General features: G+C 45.8%; 1 long non-coding RNA gene across 1 annotated transcript; it reads right to left on the minus strand.

The window, feature by feature from the left end:
* Positions 1-8,456: 8,456 nt before the first annotated feature.
* Positions 8,457-9,299, minus strand: LOC135372146 (uncharacterized). The gene is made up of 4 exons (XR_010415847.1): positions 9,273-9,299; positions 8,950-9,188; positions 8,723-8,875; positions 8,457-8,608 (listed from the first exon to the last, which is right to left on the minus strand). It is a non-coding gene; the product is annotated as an uncharacterized LOC135372146 (long non-coding RNA).
* Between the last annotated feature and the right edge of the window lie 2,341 nt (positions 9,300-11,640).

An 11,640-nucleotide genomic window follows, 5' to 3' on the forward strand; every position in this document is an offset into this window, starting at 1 on the left:
TTAGGTGCAAGGCTCTTGGCTGGGATGGACATGTCTTGCTGAACCATTATTTTTTCCCTGTACAGTAAGACTTTGGGAATGAAATGCTACAATCTCCCCTTATCTATGGCGTCTTTTCTGCAATAGTTCCCTATGCAACCATTATAGTAGAATAAAGGAAATAATCTAGGGATAGTGATTCAATAAATAACAGGTCCCCTCTCTAGAGCGTAAGCGTCCTTGAGCCACGCACCTGCATGATGACGTCATACCGCGAGACTATTGTTTCAGGTTGACCTTGTCTAGAGGAGCATTAGTGGAAAAAAAGAGTGTAGCCCTGAGACAATAGGATGACGTCACGACCAATGAGAAGGGCCTGCAGGGGGCACAAGGATTCACTTCTGTCTTGAACACTGACGGGTCTGGACACGCAAATTCTGCTCCTGGTAATTGCGTTGGCCGTCGGTGGAAGAGCGTAGCTTCGCTGGGGTTCTGTCTGCCCCTGATGGGGTGCGGATGTGTGGTTCGTCACTGGTGAATGGTGTACGACCATGCAGGTGGATTTTGTGACGAGCGTATTTACAATGAGGGAATGCTGTGAACGTGAAAAATGATGGCGAGTGTCTTTTTCACTCTGTTCAAGTGTTTGTTTTCCTCTGTTGCCCAGCCGTCGTGCAATTTGTCCTGACGTGTTCTCACATGCCCCGATGTGCATGCTTTCCTTTGGTGATGCTTTGTATTTTTTTCTTGTTTGACAAGGAACATTGTCGTCTTGACGATAGTGCTGCCCTGAGTTCTGCGTTCCTGGTTACCCATACTCTGTGTTGATTTGTTGAGTGCCTAGTCCTCTTATTTGCCGTTGATGGACTTCGGTGTTAGGATATTTTGTTCTTTTGCAAGTCTCATTTAGTAAGACTTTGGAATTCCTACGATCAGCTTTCATGCGTGGTGCTCTTCTGCAATAGTTTCCTATTCAATCGTTATAGAAGAATAACGAAAATAATCTTCAATTCAATAAATAATAGTTCCCCTGTCTAGAGCACATGCGTCCTTGAGCCACGCAGGTGCATGATGACGTCATACCGTGGCTTCATTGCAGATTGACCTTGTCTAGAGGAGCATTAGTGGAAAAAAACAGGGTTAGGCTTGAGACAATAGGATGACGTCACGACCAATGAGAACGGCCAGCAGGGGGCGCAGGAATGCTCTTCTCTCTTAGCCTCAAGACCAATGATGTGACCAGCTCCGGTGGCGCAGCGGTAACGCGTGCTAGACTGGTAGGTAGCGGTAGACTGGGAGGTCCGCGGTTCGAATCCGCGCGCCGGCTGTGCCGTCTGGGGTTTTTCCTGGGTTTCCCTCAGATGTGTAATAGGCGTATGCCGGCACAGTTCCCCTGAAGTCGGCCCATGGACGCAGCTATCCTCCCCCCGAGCGGATTCCGCTTGGTCTTCCACTTCACCCTTTCCTCTCCTCCTCTCCACCACCTTTCCCTTCCCGAGAAACATGCCGCCTAATCAGGCAGGCAGACCTCTCGGGTTCCTCCCAACGACACTCCTCCTCCACGACCAATGAGAACGGCCAGCAGGGGCCGCAGGAATGCTCTTCTCTCTTAGCCTCTCGCGGGTGGCGGTAGGAGCGCGCAGAGGGCGCTAGGAGCGCATGCATAGCACCCGTAGAGTAGCGCGTACGTCAGTCCAGCTCTTGCTCTTGTAGGCAGAAGACGTGCGGTCGGTCGCTCCGTCGTCACTTGATCCCTGACTGTCGACGAGAGCGGACGCTCCATCTCAGCGGGGAAAAAGTTGAGTGATTTACCGATGTTTGCGCGTTGTTTTACCGTGCTCGTCTTAAGCCTTTTCTCGCCGTACGCGAATGTTTAGACTTGTTTAGCGGTGTCCAAGCCTGTTGACGAACGTTTACCATCATGTGGCTAGTGGTTCCTGCCTTGTGTTAGCCGCGAAGTGTTGTGACGCTGTGGTTAGGCCTAGTCGATTGCCTTAAGCCTTTTCCCCCGATGTGTAGTGTTTTCTCCGTGCTGTTTAGCAGTAGCGGTTAGGCCTTTTCCCCGTGCTCTGGCATGCTTAGACTTGTCGAGCAGTGTTGCCATTTTTATGTGTCGCTAGTACTTTCATGTTCTCTGTCTTTCTCGTATAGAGCTACGATGCTGGCGCCATCTGGTGTGATGCCTTGGAACTAGCGTGCCACCTGCCTCTGCAACCGTCGTGCTCCAGTCGCCCGCACCGGCGTGATTTCTTCAAGATGGCGTCATTGATTTTCAAATAAATTATTTCCCACTGTCTGCTTCCTTTCTATCTGTTTTTTTATTTCCTACAACCCGAGTTTCACATTGAAAATCCACGACAAGTATTGCACTGAGTCAGGTTTTCCACAATTTAAAAATTTTAAAAATTTAAATTTTAAAAATTTAAATTTTTAAAAAAAATTTAAAGTAATTTTAAAATAATTTAAAGCAAAAAGTGCAATACTTGCCGTGAATTTTCTGTGCAAAACTTGGGTTGAATGATTACTACTTCCATATAGTGTCGTTCTTGCGCTATCACACGGCATCTATGAGTGACACTCGACAGAAAGTGCACTAACGATATTTTGAGTTCCCCAAATTCACTCCACTTTTCTTCGGCGGACGGAGTGCGTAGCCTTGACGGCGGGCTTTGAGGTACAGGTTTGTGAAAAAGCGAGGGGCCCCGACAGCCACAATATCTCTAAATATGTATTTTCAACAAGGTGTTTATTTTATTTTAGTGGTGTGTCATTGTACCGAAACACATGCCATTACTCTCGTTAAGAGCCTGTGAAAACTTCGTATTGTCGGCAACCCTGCGGCGCCCATGTTTGTTGTGGAACGTGCCTGAGCCCACTTTGTTTATTGTGTGAAGAATATTTGCAGGATGTGGTTCTAAATCAAAGAGAAAAAAGAAAACGTTCTGTAAAAACGGTATTGTGGCGCACGACAAAAAAAAAATTGCCTACGTTCATTCTTATCTATCGTAATTGCTAACATCATTTAGTGACACTTACTTGAGCCGTGTAGTAAACACGTACACTGAGAAAAAAATTATCTGTTGTATTAACAGGAAAGTGCTATATATATAGTGCTATATATGTGTATATTACATGCTAGTTCTGTAGCTATATCAAAATTACACTGTGTTCACTAACTTGGAAGGATTTCTTTCTACAGATAAAAAAATCTGCAAGAAACGTGGTGAAGTCCATGACAAAACCATCAGTCCTAGAACTGCTCGTCTTTATTCGAGGATTTTACTATAGTTTCATGTAGACTTGCAATCATACATTAACTCTTCTCATGTGCAAATGAGATACTCTGAAGGTCTATTCATGCATCCAAGCCCTTGCTTGATGCTGCTTGGTGCCCCCAACAAGAGAACCTTCCCTGTACTCGAACAATGCTTCTTGTGCCTTCACATACCTCCCACCGGTTGATAGATCTCAAGGAAGCATCTGAAATGTAACCCCATTCAAAGTACAGTATTAACAAGAGCAAGTAGCGCAAATGACAGCGCAGCTGTACAATTGTAATTTCGGGACTAGGTACATAAGATGGGCATTGTTTTGTCAGCATATGTTTGAGGGCTGTACAGTCCAGGGTACTCAAACCATACGTGCAATTTGTCATTTGGGACACTGTTGTATTCTGTCTGAATGTTATAGCTAGCTGGGAAAAGAAATGTCTGCGCAAGTTATACATTGGAGGAAACTTTTGGTATGAACGTTTCTCAGCACGTTCATAATCTCTCCAATGCTTTCCCCAGAAGTTTTTGTATGGGAGCGGGGCGACACTTGCCAATTGATAATATGACTGGCGAGGGTGGAAGGGCGATACCCTGGAGTGTTTCTCCTGCCTGAAACGCAACGTGCACTAATACAATGTGCCTCATAATGCAGCAAAACACTCCTGGCTTCAACAACACGATCTCAGTAGATAACTTGTCGATTTCTAATATGACAAGCGAGGGAGAAATCATGGATTGGTTGCCCTGCTGGGAGAGCAACGTGCACTACTATAATATGCTTTATAATGCAGCAAGCACGCATGGCTTCAACCGTAGAAGTGCAAGGGTGCAGGCCAGCTGGTACATTGTAAAATGACGATAAATTGTAAAATTGTAAAACGACTATATCTTTTTCTGTTCCGTGTCTCTGGTTTTATCGTCGTTTTACGCATGGCTTCGTTCACGCAATCCCAGCACAAAGCTTACATACAGGAGAAAATTATATCTTGTATGCTTAGTTATTCTGTCGGTACCTGCAGTTCTTAAAGAAGGAATGATTCAGTCTCCTCCATACTGGAAATCGTTGGAGGCGGCAGAGGCTCTTTGAAGACGCACTGAGGAGAGAAAACGGAATGTGAAGAAAACGCCTCGCATTGCATCCAGACGCAGAACATGGAAACTTATAGTTGCTGACTTTATGATGTTTCCTTTGATGCCTAACGTAGCTCGTACGTGAAGTCATCGATGTTGCAGCTTACATTTGTACGTTATCCGTGTAGAAAAAAAAAAGAACAGGAACGCGTAGCTTACACCTACAGACATGAACAATTATGATGTACTCAATCAAAGGCGTGAATATCATATTCCGCACACAACAACAAAAATAACAAGAATCACGAGCACAACACAATACCAACTGCATGAACGGAGCATTGCTTTTGCTGCCATAACTGACGTACCAAATGAATGGTTGTAGCAGTCCTCCACAGATACCCGCGGACACGGCTGTAGAGTATGTACCACTGCGCCCATACACCATGTTGCAAGCCCATCAGCCGAGACTGTGCGCGCGCTCCGATTGGTCGAGAATGTTTTGAAATCACATTTTGTACGCGCGCATGTGCGTGCAGCGTCTCAGCAGTTTCAGCATACTTTCGAAATAGCACGGCTGGCATGTCGTCCTCCTGTGTTCTGTGGTGTCAATCGACAGAACGGTTTTCAGAAATATGTTCGCAGGTTTATTCGTTCGTCATTGTGAGTCTACGCGTGTTGTACTGTTTCTAGACATAACTATTATCCCACGAACAGTCTACCAACCGCGGTACCGGAATGCTTCATGAGTTGGAGCGTCAAGAACAAGTTCGGGCGCCGTTGCATTTCGAGGACTGTCAACAAAGACAGGATTACGTCCACACAAGCGCGTTTCGCTTCGCTATAATGGATGCACCGAAAGCAGCGAAGGAAGATGCTCATCATGAAATGGTACGCACTCATGAGACTAGCTCGGTATTAGGAGTTCAACGGCGTGTTCGTTCTGCTTCATGTTCGAACTTTGTCCCAGTGTATCAGCAACGCAGTAGGCTTTGTACGCACAGTGCACCCATGTATCACATCTTTGAATCAGTGCTTTGTATCCAAGAAATCTTTATTTTACCCAAACATCACTTTATGTATTTTGAATACCGAATAACGGCGGCAGGCCTGAAATCCAGTGGAAGTCGATGGTAACCAGGACCGGTCGACAGGCCAGCCAGACATTGAGGCTCCTGATTGGCCGACTGGTTGTGCATAATATCCACACCGTCGCAATTTCATTGGTCGTGTGCCCAGTGTTGTGGAATTATATCAAATTATGGGCTCTATGGGGAGCTGTTGGAGTCTCGTTGTAGTAACCGTCATTACGAACACCAGTGACAGGATCTACTTTTCGCCTGCGGGGTGACAAGCAGGAAACACGATTTCTGCATTCTAAGCAATGTGTGCGCATAAGCCCAGACTATCAATCCATTCCCGGAGCTATTAGCTACAACAGGCTTCCAGCACTAGCAGAACAAAAATTGCAGTCTACATACCTACGCTTCAACAGGACCGCAGGGCAGGCGAAGAGAAAGGCGAATGTCGGTTGCCACGCGGCGTCCGTCGGCACTTTGAAATGTTCCTGCGCTGTTCCTGCTTCAAAGCAATAACGGTGTGGGCGAATTGTCCAGAAGGACGAGTCCTGCTTACTGCTTCGGTCCTTCTGCGGGGTTACCTGACTGCTGCAAAGCATACTCCGACTCTCCGCAGCGGAGACCGCCTCAGCAACCATTTTTGTTTCGTTTTACCGAGCACCCCTGTTAATAATAATTAGCACCCCTGTTATTTAGCAAAAAATAGCACCCCTGTTAATTAGCAAAAAATAGCACCCCTAGCAAAATAGCAAAAAATTAGCAAAATAATAGCACCCCTGTTAATATGTCTGTTTTTCAACTAAATTTCTTAGAGTGTAATGAAACTGATATTCGCTTGGGCATCAGTTTATTTCCTTCTATACTCTTATCTTTTTTCCTCTTCGCCGTTGAAAAAACACCAGAATCATTGCCGTGTTTTTAGTGGCTGTGACATATTTTGTGTTTGCTTCTCTCATGCTAACGTCAGAATTCCCTGGAGTTCCTAGTGTCTTTTCTCTAATGTCCCACACCAGGATCCCTGATGCGTGTGCTCTGGTGTTGGCAACTTCTAAACTACCATGGTAATTGGTAACTTCTAAACGCTCCCTCTGTGGCCGCCCCTTGTAACCACCAAGAACAACTGTTTATTCGAAGGTGGGGTTGCGCCTGCACCTGTCAACATGAACTGACAGATGCACACTGGGCACGTTTGTCAGCGAACCGGCAAGATCCTTCCGCCGAGTGTTAAAACATATTTCCGTTTGACCTATTAATCCTATTGCAACTCAGCGGTATCTGGTACACTACTATGCAATGTCATCCAACAACTCTTCTCCGATGATTCACCCACCATTCCGCATTTCTGTTACGTTCGGCTGTCCGGCTGCACGCAGACGCTTCCTTAACGACCAGGAGACGCAGCCGCATGTCGTCCTTGTGAATTCCGAAGATGAGCTGATCTGGAACGTGTTCTTCCAGTGCTGTTTTGAACCCGCACAGTGTAGCATTCTTCTTCAATCAGCAGCCCACCTCATCATCGTACCTTTATGTGTGTGTGTCTTCTTCAATGTCGTCATAAAGTCTGTGATGGATTCACCTTTTCCGCGTTGGCGCTTCCGGAATATGTAGCGCTCGTCCGCAACTGAGCGCTTCAGACAGTTAGGCTGTGTGAAAGCCTGCACAGCTCCCTTGTAGGTAACCTTGGCAGGAATTTGCGGGTGTACAGGGTTTCCCAAGGTAAACTTCGGGGTATGTAATCAGGAGGGTAAAGTAGATGTTAGAGGACGTATTATGCCTTAAAATTTGATGTTGATGCTGCCACTTGGTCCGTTTCTCTGCGGGTAAATCATGACAATTGAAGAAAACCTTCTGTGCCTAACATTTTCAATCGGCTGCACCTGTGTTTTAGCTCCGTCCGTCAGATGGCGACACGGTCGGGCGCGGCGTTGCAGACGGTATCGAAACCAAGACGGTATCCAACATGTGGAGGTGAATGCAGTGGACTATTGTGCGAAGCCGTCTGCAACGCCGCGTTCGACCGTGTCGCCATCTGACAGAAGGAGCTGAAAGACAGATGTAGTCGATTCAAAATGTTAGGTAGCGGCGTTTTTTAATTTTGACGATTTATCCGCAGAAAAACGTGCCAAGTTGCAGTATGGACATAAAATTTTGGGGCACAATACGCCCTCTAGCATCTACTCTAGCTTCCCGACGCCGTTTCTATTTGTTTTATCTCCATTACAAACCTTGGCGCACTCTGTGTATCAAATTTCTCAGCGTCACGTAGGCTTGTTCACCGACAACAATTAGAAATAGCTGGACCTAGCTTCCTTTCCTAAGAAACGTTGTTGGTTGCAATGAAGAGCTCGAAACTCGAGCTGCCCTGGTCTCAGTTGTCGGCTATGGGGCGAGATAACGGTGGTCGTGGATCAGATGTTAAGAAAGAGCAGTTCACATTGGTTGCTCATATCTGAAGTCAGCACAGGAGCAGTGGTAAAGGAACATTTTTTCACTTGAAAGGCGTATTTAATGGGTGAAATGAAACAAAATAATGGAAGGCACAGCTTGATTTTGTGTAATAAAAAGATATTAGTTCAACGCAATAGTCCTCACCTGAGGCATCACCGGTGCTGCCTTCACGCATACATCGCTCTACTCACTTCTGCCCAGTCCAGTAAGGTTGGGCGCAATTTGCGATACGTTTTCAATATGGTACTATTAAAAAAAAACTGTAGAAATCCCTTTTCCTTCTTTTCCACCCCCCAGCCAACACACTATTGTAAATTCGACGTAGAAAAAAACGTTGGATATCAACAAAATGAATGTTGAATCGACGATGAAAGCGAACGTGAAATCATGCCAAATGTCCGCTCGAAAACACGTTAATTTAACAAGTGCCGATCAACGTAAATTTAATGTATATGAAATGCAGTTTATATGTGAATACAACGTACCAGATTGTACGACATGAGAGCATAAAAGAAACAGTGCTTTACAACGTTTCTTCAACGCTGTCAATAATTTCGCAGGAAAGTGGGGAATATAATCACTTTATTACCCAAAATACATATGGCATAGGTGTTGGACTTGAACTTGCTATAGCCCTCGTGTTTATCTTCTGGACTATTGGCTGGTGGTTGTGCTGGGTCCTCTGCTTATCTGTACACGTAGGCACTTGGACATTGCATCTAAAAAATCGTGAAGTGCCACATGATGAGCTGCCCATGCCTGTGTCAAGACCACTCTGTGGTTATTGATGTTTGTAATCCACGCAGCGTCCGTTTATACAGATCAAAATATTGCCACCTTATGTAAATAAGAAGGATAATCGATGTTACTCACCAGTATAATTAGCTCGTGTCCTGCCTGCTAGCGACGCAACTGTAGCCTCTGGTCCCTTGTCGCCTTATGAACGGCTACCGATTTCATTGTTCCTTCGTGTTTTCCAACCTCTGGAACTCACCGACCAAGTAGAAGTTCCGCTGTCGAAGCATACTGAGAAAAATAACACAAACATGACACAGACATATCAACGTTTGAGAATTTTCCAATTTAAATAGCATTCTTACCTGTAGCGCATTAGACGATAAATGATTCCAAGCTTGCTAAAAAGACTTTGAGTCCTAAAAGAACATGTGTAGAGGACGATGGTCTTCCTCTACATGAGCCCCGACCGGCGATGATGGTATGCCACGGAGAGGCGATGACGGTGGCCTGTCTTCATGGCCGCGCAGGTGGAACTGAGAAGCGGGTGCTCCATGCGCGTGGCCATCCTTGTCGTTGTCCAGCGTCCGCTACAGGGGTCCCCCTGCCGTCAGAAATCGACCACATCGAGACCAAATCGAGAAATGCCGTCAGTGAATCGACCACAAATTAAAAGTAGCACACGCACGCTAATGTGCCTACAAGCATACCCGGGATGGTTTCCATTTTCATGAACTCTGTTGGCTGAATCGACTGGAAGAACAATAGAGTCTCAAACGAACGCTAATCGAGAAAGACACCACGGTCGTTTACCTGTATAGACTGTGGCCGCATGTGGTGCATCCGTTACCTACGAGGGACACTCACTTACAGCTTCACCAACTTCAACCTGTGCTGGAGCTGTTCGCGCTGGAAATTACCGCACTCCTCCAAGACATCGAGACGCCGTCGTGTTCTTCGACTCCATCCTCCAGCCGCGTCTGGAACAGTTGGAAATTAACCGCTGCAACGGTGCAACGGACTAGAGTATCACGTGATTATCTCTTCTGCGCCTGACGAAAAAATACGCCTTCTGCGCAGATTTCTCATGTGGCCTGGCGCCAGTCTGGCGGTGGTACGGTAGTGTGTGGAGGGGTCTCAAACGGCAAGGGGCAGAGTTAAGAGGATGGGGTGAAGACGGATGGCGGAGAAAAGGGGGCTCAAACGCCCAATCCTTTATTCTTCCTTGAAATCAATGGAATTTGATTATAGGTAGGATTTTTAAGATGCTCTGAATTTTATAAAATAACTGTGCCTGGATTACTGGGAGAGCAGCTACTGGTTTCTCATCAGCTATAGGTTTTTCACGTATGGAATTACTACCATATTAGTATTTTCTTTGTCGATCTCTTGCAATGTTAACAGTAGCAGAATCACGCAAAAGCAACCTTGGTAAAGCGCTGTTGAACGGCTTGTGCGACAGATCCACATAGTTTGAGCCTGCTTTTTGCTAAAGGTATGAGGCAAAATGGTCGCAAAAGCAACGTTGTATATTCGACGTCTGTCCTTCTGTGACTTTCCATTACAGTTATCGACGCTGTTTTCACGTATGACAATCGACTGTTAGTTTGTCTGCAGCAAATCCACGTTATATTCACGTTCAACATCTGACATGATGAATCGACTACGTAAAATCAGCGCGGAACCAATGTTCGCATTTTGCGTTCTACGTTGTTCAGCAATATTCAACGTTAATTCTCTCCCAACAATGTGTGTTGACTGGGATGTAAGCTTTTTGCAAGTATTGTCTATGCACGTGTATTAGCCGAGGTAAACATATCCGAGGGATGACAACTCCCCTCAACAGGGACACTTCCTGGCGAGAAATTACCAGCTCGCGTGGCGTAGTGGTCAGGGGGTCCGCTTTCCACGCCATCTCGGAGGTGAGGCGGGTTCCAATCACTGCACCGTCTGTGCTGTCTTGGGTTTTCCCTGGGTTTTCCGCAAGACTTTCCGCAAGACTTTCCGAATGCCGGCACAGTTCCCCTTGAAGTCAGCCCAGGAAGCAGACTAACCCCTCTGTCCCCCACTCCTCCCTGCTGTCATCTCTCCATCTGTTCATGTCTGTTCGCCGCTCATAGCCTCAGCTACTTCGAGGCGCTAACACGTAATATTGAAAAATAAAATAAGAAATAAATGCCGAGAAACTGTATTGTCCAGGAAGTCCCCTGTATCTGGCACAGTCGGGCTGAGGACTGCAGATGACCTCCTGGCAGCGCGTCCCGCAGCGGGGCTACAACAGTTCTCGCGGTAAACAACAACAACAAAAGACCATATATAGGTTGAAGGAATTGGGCAGGTTGGTACGTACTGATGGTCGGGTCTACACTCTAAGAAAACCAGGAATAATATTAATCCCTTTGGAGACTAAATGCATTGCCACAAATTTGGTCCCTTTAGGCAGTAAATGCACAGTTCTATATGGATGTCACAGAGTGGAGACCGCATTTCACGCCCTGTTCTAGCTTACCTGGGTACACAATTCATGTGCATAAGAAAAATACTTTGACTTAAACCGTCAACCGTGATATGTCGAGTGATATAAAATTTTCCGACATGTATAGGGCAGAATTTTGCAAGAAAGAACCACAAACTATTTTTTCCTCTGTGTGGGCAGGGCATTGCAGTTATTACATAGCCTTATGCCATCAAATTCATGAAGAGCACATATTTACGTAGACCTGCATTCAGGACACAATCTGCATAATTCGGTGACTATTTGCAGTTCCGGGGAATAACTATCGCGGTTAGGGGACTAAAATGGGGAGTAATTGCAGTCAAGGGGACTAGAAGCTGCAATTACTCCTCATTATACTTGTTTTTCTTTCCCTTAGAGTGCAATGCAACAACAGGCGGGGCTAAAGCGTGATTTTTGCTATTTTGGGGATTATTTCTGCTAAGATACTGTGCACATTTTTTGTTGGGTCTCCGGTTATCCGTCTCTGGAAAAAAAGTGAGGTTCGCTTGGCAACTTTCACAGTTCAGTTTAAAAAATAAATAAATATCCCGCAACTAAA

Source organism: Ornithodoros turicata, chromosome 1, assembly GCF_037126465.1.
Source record: "Ornithodoros turicata isolate Travis chromosome 1, ASM3712646v1, whole genome shotgun sequence".
Lineage (NCBI taxonomy): Eukaryota > Metazoa > Arthropoda > Arachnida > Ixodida > Argasidae > Ornithodoros > Ornithodoros turicata.